At 39.7% G+C, this 16,728-nt stretch overlaps 1 long non-coding RNA gene across 1 annotated transcript in view; it reads left to right on the plus strand.

Annotated features, from left to right (window-relative positions):
• LOC140633278 (uncharacterized) overlaps positions 1–16,432 on the plus strand; it is a 30,839-nt gene extending 14,407 nt beyond the window's left edge. The window contains exon 4 of the long non-coding RNA XR_012030917.1: positions 15,798–16,432. This is a non-coding gene — a long non-coding RNA (uncharacterized lncRNA). The remainder of the gene's footprint in view (positions 1–15,797) is intronic.
• The last annotated feature ends 296 nt before the right edge of the window (positions 16,433–16,728 follow it).

Genomic DNA, 16,728 nt, shown 5'->3' on the forward strand with positions numbered 1-16,728 from the left:
TGCCTATTTCGAGCCTTTTGCCCATTTTGGGGTTCTCTCTCTTTTTCATATTGTGAAAATTCTTGAAATGCTCTTCATACTAGTCCTCTGTAAGGATATAATTTTTTTTAATTTTTATTTATTTATGATAGTCGCACAGAGAAAGAGAGAGAGAGGCAGAGACATAGGCAGAGGGAGAAGCAGGCTCCATGCACGGGGAGCCCGACATGGGATTCGATCCCGGGTCTCCAGGATCATGCCCTAGGCCAAAGGCAGGTGCCAAACTGCTGCGCCACCCAGGGATCCCTGTAAGGATATAACTGAAATATGTCTTCTCCCACACCATGGCTAGTGTTTTATTTTATGATGTTTTCAAATAAAATTCTTAATTTCAATGTAATGCAACTTATAAATGATTTCTGTAAATCAATTTGTGAAAATTTTAATTTTTGCATTATTGAGTCTTTTAATCTATGCACATGGTGTTTTCATTCATTTAAATCTGTGACCACCTCTTAAGTTTGGTATTTTTCCTAAAAATGTATCCTTTCTATAACTTTAGTCAATTTTATTCCTAGATAATTGACTTCCTCTTATGCTATTGTAAATTGTATGTTTTGAGGAATTTGCTGGTTTATGGAAAGCCAGTTGAAATTTGTCTACTGATTTTATATAGACCTCTCTCATTAAATTTCCTTGCTAACTCTAATATTTTATCTGTATATTATTGTTTTACCAAAAGCACAACTGTGTCACATGTGAATCATACCTGTTTCATTTCTTCCTTTTCAATCATCAAAACTTTATGTCTCTCACTTACTTTATTGTGCTGCCTAGGAGCACTACCAAAATGCTAAATTGAAGATGTGGCATGAACATTTTTGTCTTTTCTTGAACTCCAAGGGAAACTTCAATGACTCACTTGTTACATAAAAATTTTATGGAAGGATTTCTGGTAATCTACAGATAATTTTGCTTTTTTCCACAATCGCTGGGAATTTTCAATCATAAATGATCATGAATTTTATCAAGTACTTTTTCTGAATCTGTCGAGATTATTATAGGATGTATTTCCTTTGTCAATCAATTACACTTACCAATTTTCCTTTTTATAAAATTGAGGTATAAATGACATATAACAATGTACAGTTTCAGGTGTACAAAATAATGATTCACTATTTGTATACCTTGTGAAACAATAAGTCCTGTTAACACCTGTCATCATATATTGTTACAAAATTATGGACTTTCTAATGCTAAATTTACATCTTTCATATAAGCCCCACTTGGTAACATTGGTTATCTCTATTTTTTTACATATTACCCATTATACTTTGCTTGTCATTGTCCTTTCCTGTTTTGTCCTTGTTAGGTTATAGTATCAAAGTTATGCTAGCCTCACAAAATAAGTCTCCCCCTTCTTATTCCTATTATCTGAAAGATTTTATCCAAAGAGCTGTGTTATTCCTTCCTTTAATACTTGGTATACCTTCCAGTGAAGCCACATGAGCCTGACTTTTTGGTTTTTATAGCTATTTGACTACTGATAAAAATTTACTTAATTTTGTTTATTATTTATTTATTTAGTAATTATTAAAGCTTTCTTTTTCTTTTTTTAGTTCATTTTAAGGTTTTTGTTGGTTTTTCTTAAGGACTCGTCCCCTTTAAGTCTCCCCCCCCCTTTTTTGGTCTGAAGTATTTTGTTTTGTTTTTATTATTAGACTACTTAATTTCTGTAACATCTGAGGTGTGTCTCATTTCCCTTCTTAACTATTAAGGCCTTCCATCTTTTACTGCAATTGGTGTTTACAGAAATTTATAAAATTTATAATGCTTTCTAAAGACTCATTTTGGTCTTTTTCAATTTTCTCTACAATCTGTTGGTATGATACAATCTCTACAAAATTTTGATTATACATTTCATTAATTTTTTTTATTTTCTTATTTCTCCTCGTTTGGATTTATTTTTACATTCTTGTTGTTTTTTTTTTTTTTTTTAAATGATAGTCACACAGAGAGAGAGAGAGGCAGAGACACAGGCAGAGGGAGAAGCAGGCTCCATGCACCGGGAGTCCGACGTGGGATTCGATCCCAGGTCTCCAGGATTACACCCCAGGCCAAAGGCAGGCACCAAACCGCTGCGCCACCAGGGATCCTTGTTCTATTTTCTTTGATGGAGACTTATCTCATTGATTTTCAGGATTTCTTTTTCTCCATTATATATTTTTTAAAGATTTTATTTATTTATTCGTGAGAGACAGAGAGAGAGGCAGAGAGACTCAGGCAGAGGGAGAATCAGGCCCCATGCAGGGAGCCTGACATGGGACTTGATCCCGAGTCTCCAGGATCACATCCCGGGCCAAAGGTGGCACTAAACTGCTGAGCCACCCAGGCTGCCCTCTTCCCTATTATATTCAGTAAGCTCCTGTATTTCCTTATAAGACAACTTTAGCTGTGTCGCATAATCTCAATGCCCCATGTGAACTCTCGTTTCAGTTTAGAACCCAAGGAGCCTATCCACAGATCAGTTCTGCATCCACCTGTCAGCTCTATCCCAGGAGTTTTCACTAAATACACAGAGGTGGTAAACCAAAGCCTGGGAACAAGTAAGGAGGACTGAGAGAAACCTCTTTGAATGTTTCATTCAGTACCAGGAATTGGCTGCCAGCTTCCTATAGCTAGGGGAGAGCAGAGTCCTGAGACAAAGACCCCTGGGCTCTATTGGCCTTCACTGAATGCACTGCATAAGCCATCAGGGTAAGGCACAGAGAGATCTCCTGAGGGCCTCTGAGTGGGGATCATAATTGAAAGGCAAAGAGAACTTCCCGTTGACCCAAAAAGTTGGTAGCTAGCCTGTAAAGCTGGTGATTTGGTTATAAATCATAAAGACATGAACCCCAGTTTTTATTGCAGCAATGTCCACAATAGCCAAAGTATGGAAAGAGCCCAGATGCACATCAACAGATGAAGGAATAAAGAAGATATGGTATATATATATATATACATGTATATATATGTGTGTATATATATATATATATACACACACATATATATTTATATATATTTAATGATATAATGGAATATTATTCAGCCATCCAAAAGAATGAGACTTTGTTATTTGCAATAACATGGATGGAACTAGCGGGCATTATGCTAAGTGAAATAAGTAAGTCAGAGAAAAACAAATACCATATGAATTCACCAAATTCAATTGGAATTTAAGAAACAAAACAGATGAACATAGGGGAAGGGAAGGGAAAATAAAATAAAAATAAAATGAAATAAAAACAAGGAGGCAAATCGTAAGAGACTTTTAACTCTAGGAAACAGAAGGTTGCTGGAGGGGAGGTGGGGGTGGAGTGGATGGCCATTAAGGAGGGCATGTGATGTAATGAACATTGGGTGTTATATGCAACTGATGAATGACTAAATTCAACCCCTGAAACTAAAACAAAAAAAAAACAAAAAAAAAAACCTCTTTAGGGTCCCATGCCTTGGCAAAGGGAAAGTGCTGGTCCTGCACTCAAAACATTTGAAGCTAGGGACACCTAGGTGGCACGGTTAGTTAAGCCACCAAATCTTGGTTTTGGCTCAGGTCATGATCTCAGGGTTGTGAGATCAAGTACCACATCAGGCTCACACTCAGCATGGAGTAGGCTTGAGACTCTCTCTCCCTCTCCTACCTTCTCTCTCTCTCAAATAAACAAATAAGTCTTTTAAAGAAAAAATTTGAAGCTAGTGATGACCTGAATCTACCAAAGCTGCAACAAAGTCCATACTCAGTTCAACTAAAGATTAGATTAACTCAGGCCCTTACATTTATTTTCTGGGAGTATATACTATTTTCCTTTTCATTGTTTTTTCATACATAATTGCCTGATTAAATATTAAAAATTACAGCACATTCAGGGACGCCTCGGTGGCTCAGTGGTTGAGCATCTGCTTCCAGCTCAGGGCATGATCCTGTGGTCCTGAGATCAAGTCCTGCATCAAGCTCCCCATGGGGAGCCTGCTTTTCCTTCTGCCTATGTCTCTGCCTCTCTCTGTATGTTTCTCATGAATGGATAAATAAAATCTTTTAAAAAAATTATGGCACATTCAAAGAAACAAGAAAATGTGAGCTATGGTTGAAAAAAGAAATAATAAAAGTGAACCTGAAGATGGCCCGATGGTAGGCTTATCAGATAGGGACATTAAAATAACTATAATAAATATGTAAAAGGACCAAGCAGATAAAAATGGACAATGCATAAATAGATGGGCAATATCCAGAGAGAGCAAGAAATTATAAAAAATAAACAAACAGAAATGTTAAGAATAAAAAAAAACAACAAAGGCACTTGGGTGGCTCAGTCAGTTAGGCATCTGCCTGCGGCTCAAGTCATGATCCTAGGATTCTGGAATCAAACCCCACATTGGGCTCCCTGCTTAGTGAGGAGCCTACTTCTCCCTCTCCCTCTGCCCCCAATAGTGCTTGTGTTCTCTCTCTGTCAAATAAAATCTTAAAAAAATAATAATAAAATAAAATTTAAAAAATTAAAAATAAATAAAAACATAATAGAAGAATCGTTCAATGGACTCAGCAGACTAGACACAGCAGAGAAAAAGAAGTCAGTGAGCTTGTAGACAAGTCAACTGAAGTTATTCAAATTAAGCTAAACAAACATGGGGAGGGGCAGAAGGAGGTTAAAGAGAGAGAGAATCTGAGTTCTGTGGGACAGTAACAATAATGGCCTAACATTGTGCATGTAACTGAGTCCCCAAGGGAGAGAGAGAGAGGAACAGAGGACAAATCTGAAGAAATAATGGTTGGGAAATGTCTTGAATTAATGATGTCAGCTCACAGATTCAAGCATGCCAGAGGACTCCAAGCATGATAAACATGAAGAAAACTGCTCCCAGACACAACAGGGTCAAACTGTTAAAAAAAAAAAAAAAAAACAAAGATGAAGAGGAAATCTTATGGGTATTCACAGAAGGGAATAAAAATTGCTTTAAGAGAAATAAGGATGAGAATGATGGCTGAATTCTCCCAGAAACAGTGAAAACCAGAAAACACCAGAACCACATCTTTCAAGTCCTGAAAAAGGGGAGAAACTGACAAACTAAAATTCTACCTCCAGCAAAATTTTCCTTCAAAACTGAAGGCAAGGTAAAGGCATTTTCAAACTGAGAGAATTCATTGCCATCAGACTGTCACTGCAAGATATGGCCAGCAGAGAATTTGCGGACAGATGGGAAATTATACCAAATAGAAGAAAGAATCCGCAGACAAAACGAAGAACACTCAAAAGGGTGAACATGTGTGTGTAGACCAACTCAGCATAAAGTGTGGCTTGTAACACCCAGTCCATGGTCACCAATACTTAGTGAGAATGGATGTGTCATGGATAGTGAGGATCTGTCTCCCTACACTGTCAGCTCTCCAGCTACGGTCAAGAGTTGGCTACCATCTCTAGCTCTGTTGTGACATTTGTGAACCATTCCACTATAGACACTGTTCCTGGGGCTCTTCCTTTCTTTCCCCTTGACTATAGTTCTTCTGGAAAAATCATTTTATACTGAAACCTATCACACTGCCTGCCAGTGGTGTGGCAGGAGCTGTAGGGTCTGAGTGGATATAGAAAGAAAGAGCTGGGGCTCCTGCGTGGCTCAGTCAGTTAGGCGCTGCCTGCAGCTCAGGTCATGATCCTGGAGTCCTGGAATCGAGCCCCACGTTGAGCTCTGTGCTCCAACAGGGAGCCTGCTTCATCTGCCTCTGGCCCTCCCCACTCATGCTCTCTCTCTCTCTCTCTCTCTCTCTCTCTCTCGGTCTCTCAAATAAATAAATAAAATCTTAGAAAGAAGAGTGGGTGGGTGGCTCAATTGGTTAAGCATCTGTCTTTGGCTCAGGTCATGATCCCAGGGTCCTGGGCTAGAGCCCTGGAGTTGGGCTCCCTCCTCAGTGGGAAGTCTGCTTCTCCCTCTCCCTCTGCCTCTCTCCCTGCTTGTGCTCTCTCTCTCTGTTAAATAAATAAAATCTTTAAAATAAATTTTAAAAAATCTAAGAAAGGAAAAAAGGAAAGAAAGGAGCTGTGTGCTGGGCTGGGAGTGGGTTAAGTGGGTGAGGGGCTATAACTCCAAGCAGCTTACAACAGGGCTCCTACAGCAGGGAGACGCCTGAATGCCTCTGGTGTTTAGTCCAAGAGAGCTCCTTTTTCTGGGCAGGCAGTTGAGGTAAATCAAAGCCTTTTTCTCTCTTTATTGCTGTTATCCCTGCTGCTTTTGTTTAGAATTCACAGCACACAGAGTCCCAGAATGTGTCCCTTAGCCCACCCCCAGTGATATAATAGCGCAATTGTCTTTCAAATTTGCAAACAGTTTTTTTTTCTTTCCTTACTTTCCTACACTGTCTCTAGTTTTTGTCCTTTTGTTATCTTCTTGGGTATTTTAATGGGAAAGTTACAGAGGTCCTGTCAGGTATGTATAGTCTTTTTGTTTTCAATATTTTTAATGTAAGTTTTCATATATACAGGAAAGTGGAAATCATTTTAGAGGGAATATTCTACCTAAAATGTTGCTTTTGCTTATTATTGATAAATTTTCATTTATTTTATTTTAAGATTTTTTTTTTGTTGTTTTTTCATGAAAGACACAGAGAGAGAGAGGCAGAAACATAGGCAGAGGGAGAAGCAGGCTCCCTGCAAGGAGCCTGATGTGGGGGACTCGATCCCAGGACCTCAGGATCATGCCCTGAGCCAAAGGCAGACACTCAACTACTGTGCCACATAGGCATCTCTAAATTTTAATTTTTAGACACATACTACAATAGATTTTAGTTTAAGCAGATGGTTTTTATGCACATTCTCAGGACCTCTGAACACTATATATGCTTTAAAATATTAATAATAAAAAATAATTAACCAGAGAAATAAAAAACTGGAGTATAAATACTTGGGCTACAGCTGCTGTGTTTGCATAACATCAGTAAATGGAGAACTGAAGCAATCATTTTAATTACCCGCGTTTCAAAAAAATTTTGTGACGGTTACTTGCATAAATTTTCACAACTATCCTCTGCATTCCACAGATAAAAATTAGTCAAATGAGGGGAAAGGAAAAATAAGTGATCTTGATGTCAATCTGGGTACATGTTGTTCCAAGTAAAAATTTACCTAAAATACAAATCAATCTTAGAATTCAAGAGATCTCCTTTGTAGATGATTTTTAAAGGATATTACATGAGACTGTAAGTCTCATGCCAGGTGATGAGGACAAGAATGAGAAGCTTCTTGGCTTTTGTGATTCATCACTTTATAATACTTTCAAGATTTGGGAGAATATATCAAGAGCAGCAAATGGAGTGACCTCTTGAAAAGGCACACCAGATGGCCTCAAAGTCCATTAAAAGAGGTGCTTAAACTCCAATTTTTTATTTTTACTTTTTTCAAGATTTTATTTACTTATTTGACAGAGAGAAAGAGAGAGCACAAGCAGGGGGAGCAGCAGGCAGAGGGAGAGGGAGAAGCAGGCTCCCGGTGGAGCAAGGAGCTCATGTGGGACTTGATCCCAGTACCCTGGGATCATGACCTGAGCCAAAGGCAGACACTTAACCCACGAAGCCACCCAGGTGCCCTAAACTCCAATTTTTTTTTAAAGGGTATGTTTTATACCAAAGACTTGGTTGTAATATTCTTTCACTTTACGTTTTTCCCCCTATAATACAGCATTTTAAATATCTCAGCCAAGGAACCATAAAGCACTCTAACTCTTACATAACAATTCCCTGCATCCTATTAGTATTATTTTTTTTTAACTACATTCCCCTGGCACACATTACAAAGAATTTTTCCTACAGAGCAAAACCAAGAGCTTAGACTGAGCCAACGTTCATTTCAACTTGAATCACCACCCACCTGGGCCTGACTCAGGCTGGCAGTCCAAAGGGAAAATACTGCCTCAGTGCATTACAACCTCTGGATCTGTCCCCTGTTCAGGTGCACAGAACCAGATTAATTGGGAGAGGCGACAAGGCAAATTTGACTGGAGATGAATTCTGGGAGGCAGCAGGCTTAGGGTAGCTCAACCATTTGGCAAGGAGCAAGCAGAAATGACTTTGGAGTGGAACAGTCTGAGAAAGAACAAGGTTGTTCGTGATTCCAAACTGTTGCCAGAGCTTGCTGAAGCTTTTAGCTAGAAATGCTTTCAAGACAAGACTTTTCCTTCTAGAGAAGCTTTGAGACCTGAAAACCAGCCATCTTTTGTTATTATGAAACTTCACAATATATAAAATTCTAAAACAAAGACTCGTGTTCAAGCATTACATTGAAATAAAAAGAAGCTGGAATTGATCTGTCCTTTGCTTTAGAAATCCCTTTCAACACTAGGTTTTTACACACCAAAAGTAGAATCCTTTTCAAGTTAACTTTCAGAAAAAAGAAAGGGAGTTTTTATTAGATAATTATTGTTCTTTCCTTTTTTCCCTTGGACCGGATTTTGCCAGGTGAGTAAATAGTGTCCGTTGGCTGAATCTAGCTTTAAATATCTCTAGCTCTCTTAAGCCTGCAGGATATTGCTTATTTAGGACAGGCGTTAATTACTCTCTACCCAAGGGCCTAGCGATGTGGTGGGTCTCCTGAAAAGTTGGTGGGGAGGAGGTGGTGTATGCTTTAAGTGGGGTTAGTCAAGAGCCCAGAAGACTGAGAGACCCTGTCGGTTGCTCTTGGAGGTTTTATCCATGTGATTGTTTGGAGAACCATGATAGCATTTCCAGCTGCTCCATTTGGTGGCTGGAGAAATTGAGACAAGTTACTTAATCTCCAAGGCCCATTTCCTCACCTGTAAAATGGGGCTAATAGTAATGCCTACATCATAGCACTGTTTTTCAGGATTAATGATGCATGGAGAGCACACAGTAAATGTTAAACATATGTTAGCATTACTATCAGATGTTTGTGAGTGTGTGACTCATGGAACTGCGCAAAGACCAATTTTTATCTGTGCCAGTAGGATTTCATTGTCAGCTTTTGTCAGATATATCACGTTTTTATTTTTCATGACTGTGAAAAGACCACAAAAAAAAAAGACCGACAGTTGAGGCAGAGGGAAAATAGGGATCCCCTGAATTCGATCCCCTGCCCCCAATGTCCCTTCCAGCTCCTATCACCACTGAAAGCTACCTTTTGGGACCAAGAGGAAGCACCACGCTTGGGAGCCTCTGTGAAGCAGGTTTAGTGTGTATGCGTGTGATTACTCCTCAACATACACGCTAAGCTCTGCTTTGGGGATACATGTCATAGATACAGGAAAAGAAATCAGTAGAAACATTATGGACCTAAAAGCCTCCACAGGGACTTCACCAATGCTCAGTCACTTATGCTGTTTATATTTATTTTTTTTTAATTTTTTTTTATTTATTTATGATAGTCACAGAGAGAGAGAGAGGCGCAGAGACACAGGCAGAGAGAAGCAGGCTCCATGCACCGGGAGCCCGATGTGGGATTCGATCCCGGGTCTCCAGGATCGCGCCCCGGGCCAAAGGCAGGCGCCAAACCGCTGCGCCACCCAGGGATCCCTGTTTATATTTATGAAGACACCCTTAAATTACCCAAAAAAGGTGACCCATTTGGCCACATGAACATGCTTTGTGGAGGCCGAGAAAATTAAGGCCATTCACTTTAAGTTCAGCGTTATCACAAGTACAGCCATCCCAGGCTCCTGCGAATAAGAGCTGAACTTTACCTTACTTCAGTTACAGGAAGAAAAAAGCTTACAGCTTAACGTCCTAGAAAGCCCCACATTAGAATAACAACAGAGCCCCCCCCCCAAAAAAAAAAAAAAAAAAAAAAAAAAAAAAAACAGAGCCCAAGCCAAGGGCAGGAAGCTCCTATTAGAATGAGAACAGAAAAAAAAAAAAAAAAAAAAAAAAACAGAGCTCAATGCCCTTGAAGGCCCCATATCAAAATGTAAACAGAACTTGAGGAATTGCTCCACCCTTTCTGGAGTTCTCCTAGACCAGTCCTTAAAACTAAGCTGAAACCCACCTCGGGGTTCAAGTCCCTGCTCCGCTGTGTGGGGTATACTTGGACCCAGGCTCGAGCTTGTAAATAAACCCTCGTGTGTTTGCATCGGTGTCGACTCCTTGGTGGTTTCCCGGATTCGCAATCTTGGGCACAACAGCTTTTAACGTCACTAGTGTCCAGATGGCTACAGTTCAGTTGCGAATGAATTCACGATAAATGAAATTACAAAATGCAGTTTCTGTCCCCACGCGATGGTTTCGTTGCTTTTGCATCAATTTTGCCAAGTACATTTTCAATATAGATTCTGGTATACCCAGTGATAAAAACCATTGCATGTTAGGAAATGAGCTACATTGAAAGACATTCAGATTCTTGGGAATTTCAGCTTTTTCTTTCATATCTTCTTTTATCTAAAAGAAAAATGTAATAGTTTTTTTTGCTTTAATTGCCAGAGAAACATGGAAGCACTCTTCGTTTTATTTGCATTTGAAAGATATTGTAATATCACACTCTGGGTTCTGACTCCTATTCAGGTATTCTTAGCCACAGGGGAACTCTACTCACAAACACTCAAATTCACAATGTGGCTGCTGACATCATAGGGAATTATTTTATTATTCCATTGTCTAAATAATAGGGAAAAATCCAGACATTCGATATGACTCTACTAAATATTAACAGCATCTCTTAGCATCTCTTACACATTGTATTCCGGTATCACCCATGGTGTTGGAAGAAAAGATTTTTCTAGTTTACATAAATACTTGATTCTCATCTTTTGAGATGCTACAATAGATACAGAGGTGTCATAAAATCATAGATGTCTTAGTGTTACACAGTGGCATGAAACTGAAAGGCTTCAGCCACTGTTGTGAATATATTCCTATATAAATCCCCAGACTAACATTAGACTGATGCTTTAATTTTGCCATAATGTAAATCCTTCAGGGAAATGATAAAACCAGGAACATTTTATTTCTAATAAAATGAGTCTAATTAGTCTAAGAGTCTAATTAGTAAACGATTGTTAATTTCTTAAAACCAGAAATCCTCCGATTTCTTTTAGACACATTTTACCAGGACATATTTATAAACACTAACACAATTCCTAATCATGCTCCATGACATAAAGGCACTGCTTTAAAATATTTATATTTATATTTAGTGTAACTTCTGAAATTAAGGGGCCAATGTTACCAACTGTTTGTCAATTGAGGATATTAACAACAACAAGTAAAACTCTACCATTTATTATCTCAACATTATTTCATGTCAAATGCAACATGTCTAAAAACAAAGCTCCGGATTCCTTCCTGCCAACACAAATCCGTTTCTCTGGTGTCATCCAGCTTTGCAAAATGGCACCACCGATTCACCCAAAAATGTTACTCAAATCAAAGGCTTGGGAGTTATTCCTGACTTTTTAAAAAATTTCTTTCACACCTGACATCCAATTTAACAGTAAATTCCTTTGGCTCTACCTTCTACCTTTGCCAATTACTCCCAATCCAACCACTTCTTAGTGATCTTGATCTCCTAGCACTCTGGTCTAAACTATCATTATTTTTAGGCTGATCTGTAACAGTAGGTTCCTAACTGGCCCCCCACTTCCCCTCTTGCATCTGATATTTAGCTTATTCTCCACAGAGCTGCAAGGGTAGTCCTTTTCAAAGATGGATTAAATTATTTCACTTCTCTGCTCAAAACCCTCCTGTGGCTTCTCCATCACATTAGAATAAACCCAAGTTCCTTCCATGGCTTACAGGGCTTTAAATGATTTGGCTCCTGCTCTCCCCTCCAACCTAATGCTATTTCACTCTCCCGCTGGCTCACTCTGTTGCACCCAAATTATACAACCTGCCCATCCCAAGAGCACATGGAGCACATACCCCAGGACTTGGCCTGTGTAGTCCATTTACTTGGATTGCACTTCAACTAGGCTCTTGGCTCACAGTCTGTCCTCTTTTGGGTCTCTTCCCATGTGACTAAGCCAGAGAGGCAGTTTCTGAACACCCACCTAAAGTAGCACTTATGTCACTCTCTAACCTAATGGTTCTCAATTCTGGTTTACAGTAGACCTACCTGAGGAGCTCAAAAATCCAGATGCCCAAGAGGGACTCCAGAGCAAGTGAAATAGAATCTATCTATCCAGGTGGGATGAGGGCTTCAGCATTTCTTAAAGCTCCCTAGAGTTTCCAGTGTTGACCCATGGTTGAGCCCCACTGCTTAAACTCCTGACCTTGCTTCATTTTTCTTCATAGCAGTTATTACCTAATTAATACATAACATTATGTATTTGTTTGTTTTCTGGAATTTGCTCTTGTGTTAAGAGGCATTCTGTGTTTTGTTCACTGCTAACACCTGAGGACCTAGAACAGTTTCTTGCAAATTATAGGAATTCTTAATTAATTTCATAAAAAGGCACTCCCCCCCCAACTGCCACCAAAACAGAAAGAAGATCGTCTCAGAAATAAAAAGATAGTCATTTCCAAGAAAGAAAGTTTGACTTTATACTGTTTTTTTAAACTTTAAATGCAAAAAAAAAAAAAAGTGAGGTTACACTGTGTGTCATATGATTATTTTCCTTTAGATATGTTTCTAACATGGGAGTCTGTATTCAACATTTGAAGAGAAGTAGAACTGAAATGCCCAGCTTGCTTAGTTACTTCATTTTTTAAGGTTATATCAAAAATGGAAGCAACATTGACTACTGTTTTTTACTAAATTTGAAACAGTCTTCCAAGAGACCAAGAGGAACTCAGAAGACCAGATCCCACTCCTCACTCTGTCCAAAGCTGAGGGCTTAGAGCCAGGTATGAGTGATGTTTTGGTGTTGCCATATCTTTCCAGCCTTGAGTAGCCAAACATCTAGCAGTATTCCTTCTCCTGGTCCTGGGGATGTGGGGGGTATGAATCTGGGAGAGGGGAGGAGACCAGAGAAATGGATGTAATCCTTCTGAGTACACAGTTATCTAGGAAGAAAAGCACATTCCTTACCATCTTAAAGGGGAGGCAGGTATCACATGTGAGCAAATATCTTCAGCAAAGAAGAAACTTCCTTTCCTACTCCCACTAGCAGTAAATGGAGTAGATAAAGCCATTTGCGTGGAGCTTCATGCTCTAACATGTGTGAATATCTTATGTCAAGAGAAAGCCCAGTCAGAAGACATGGACAGCCATTTCTCCAAAGAAAATATACAGATGGCCAACAGATACATCAAAAGATGCTTAACATCATTCATCATCAGGGAAATGCAAATCAAGACAATAATGAAATATCACTTCACACCTATGAGAATGACTAAAATAAAAAACACAAGAAACAATAAGTGTTGGTGAGTATGTGGCAAAAAAGCAATCCTCTTACACTGTTGGTGGGAATCCAAGCTGGTGCAGCCACTCTGGAAGACAGTCTGGAGGGAGGTTCCTCAAAAAATTAAAGATAGACCTACCATATATTCAGTAATTCCACTATTGGGTATGTACCTAAAGAGTATAAAAACACCAATTCAAAAAGACATATGCACTCCTATGTTTGCTGCAGTATTATTTTTATAATAGCTAAAATATGGAAGCAGCCCAAGTGTCTAACAATAGATGAATGGATAAAGAAGATGTGGTATACAATGGAATGGTACTAAAAGAATAAATAAAAAGCCATAAAAAGAATGAAATCTTACCTTGGCAACAACATGGATGGAATTGGTATCATGCTAAGTGAAATAAATCACTCAGAGAAAGACAAATATCATATGATTTCACTCATATGTGGAATTTAAGAAATAAAACAAACCAGCAAAGAAAAAAGAGACAAATAAAAAAAACAGATTCTTTTTTTTAAAGATTTTATTTATTTATTTGAGAGACAAAGTGAGAGTCAGAGCAAAAGAGAGAGAGAAAGAGAGAGTACCAGTGGGGCAGAGGGACAATGGCTGAAGGGGGCCTTGGAGGCAGCAGGTCTCACCTGTAAGGCGTGCCAGGAGCTGACATCCCCTCCTCCATAGGGGGTGCTGTGATGACGCTGTAGCCAGTCCCACCAAACGGACCCGGTGCCAGGGTGATCTGCTGCAGGTCAGGGGTGCCTAGCTGGCTCCCTGCTGCCATGCTGCCCCCTGGCTCTGCCACGTGGAGGGTTACCACTTGTGGAATGGCACCTGCTGGGGAAGGCTGCCCACCCGGGCATGCTAACTCTGCTTCCATGTCCTCTGACTTCACCACGGCCACCTATAACAGAATCCGTGGGCATTATAAAAAAAAAAAAAAAAGGCAGTGGGGCTAAGCAGGGAGCCTGTTGTGGGGCTTGATCCCAGGACTCCAAGATCGCAGCCTGAGCCAAAGGCAGACAGACACTTTACCAAGAACCCCAGATTCTTTTTTAAAAATATTTTTATTAAGTAAACTCTACACCCAATGTGGGGCTATAACTCATGACTCCACATTAAAAGTTGCATGTTCTACCGACTGAGCCAACCAGGTGCCCCCCCACCAAAAAAAAAAAAACAGGCTCTTCACTATGGAGAACAAACTGATGGTTACCAGAGGGGAGGTGAGTGGGGGGATGGGTGAAATAGGTGATGGGGATTAAAAGTACACTCACCATGATGAGCACTGAGTAATGTATAGAATTGTCGAATCACTATGTAGTACACCTGAAACTAATATAACACTGTATGTTAACTATACCATATTTTAAAATAAAGTAATAAAGAGGAAGCCTAGTGCCATTGTGTATCTTTGAAAAGAAGAAAGGATGTCCCCCACTCATGATTAAGTTGGGTATATTCCAATTGGAAAAACAGGACATTTTTTGGTGGCTGGAGAATCTCTCTTCCATCTAGGCCATATCCTGGGGAATTGAATTATTAAACAATTTGTCTCTTCTCAGTATCTAAGATAACCACAGGAGACTTAGGCTAATTTACCTCACAAAAGGAAAAACCAGTTCAGAGAGTTCTTTCCACCACATTCCATAGGGTTGTTGTTGCTGTTGTTGTTGCTGTTAATGACAATACAAAGACTACTAGCTTAAAATTTTCAAACTACATAGAATTAAAATGTAGAAATCTGCCAATTCTACACTACCTATTCATTCTTCAAGGGCAACTATCTGCTGTGTGGCACGAATCCTGGACATGTTCTATGTATATCACACAGACATGCACACACATACACACACACACACACACACACACACACACCACTATCTCCTCCATTCTAGGATGCCATCAAATGTAAAACTCAGGCTTACACTGGAACCACTCCTCCAGGTTGAAATCTTCCTCCACTGATGCTGTGCCTCAAGTGTAAGCACAGGCAATCCTACAAGTCTCTACAGTAAGACAGAGACCCAGGGGGCAACTGATCACATAGCAGTACTGACACTCAGAGGGGAACTGGCAGGAATTACTTAACAGGCAAGACATAAAACAAAACTGGAAATTACACATTACTGCTCTGGGATTAGACAGCCCAGGTTCATACTCTAGCTTTTCAACTCACTAATGGTACAGCACTGAACAAATCACCTGGGTGTCTGGACTTCTCATGGGTGAAATGGGGATAGTAACACTACCACCCATCTTTAGTGTTACAGGATTATATTAAATATTTGTGAAGAGTTTAGAGCCACACTGGACAACAGTGAGTGCTCAGCATGAATTAAGTTTTAGCATCTCTTCCTAAAATCCACGGGTTATGCCATAAGGCAGGAATCAGCAAATTGTTTCAGTAAAAACTCATGTAGTAAATATTTTTGGCTTTGGGAGCCATATGGTTTCTTTCTTTTTTTTTTTTAAGATTTTATTTATTTATTCATAGAGACACAGAGAGAGAGAGGCAGAGACACAGGCAGAGGGAGAAGCAGGCTCCATGCAGAGAGCCCGACGCGGGACTCCATCCAGGGTCTCCAGGATCACGCCCTGGACTGCAGGCGGCGCCAAACCGCTGCGCCACCGGGGCTGTTGCAACTACTCAGCTCTGCCATGGGGGAAAGCAATCAGAGGCACTAGGCAAAGGAATGGGCATGGGATATTCCAACAGAACGTGATCTGTGGACACCGAAACTAAAACTTCACATAATCTTCACGTGTCATGAAATATTATTTTTAAAAATTGATTTCTCAATCATTTTTGTGTTAAAAACCATCCTTAGAAACAAACAAACAAATAAAACATCCTTAGCTCCAGGCTATACAAAACTAGGTGATGGGCTGGATTTGGCCTTACAGGCTGATGTCTGCCAACAATCTGCCTTTACCTGCCCCACCATCCTCCATCATCACCACCATAGGTTATCCCTTACTGGCTGCTTCACACCTTGACTCTGTCATACCAATGACTATTCATATCAAAGGTTCCCTGCACTTCACTTTTCAAGTCCCGAGCTCCCTGTTTTTATTCATTTTTCCTCCACAGGAGAAAGCCAAAACTCAGTAACACTCTTTCCATTCCGTTATGACACAATTCCACTTGGAGCCTCGTAGCTCCCGACTAAGCTCTGGCCTTGCTGTTGCAAACTAAAGCAGAACCAGGGAAACAGCCAAATATGTTGCAGAAGGTACTCTGCCTTCTATATAGCTATAAGCTATAGCTATATGATGTTCATTGCTTCCTCATGGTCAATTGTTTGAGTCTACCAATTTGTTTAAATGTCCTTTGTTAATGAATATTTATATTATGCTGTTTCCAAGGCTCCAGGTTTTCACTATTACAAAAAAAAATGCTGCTTTTCTCATGTAATTGTCAAATT

This window comes from Canis lupus, chromosome 5, assembly GCF_048164855.1.
Source record: "Canis lupus baileyi chromosome 5, mCanLup2.hap1, whole genome shotgun sequence".
NCBI lineage: Eukaryota > Metazoa > Chordata > Mammalia > Carnivora > Canidae > Canis > Canis lupus.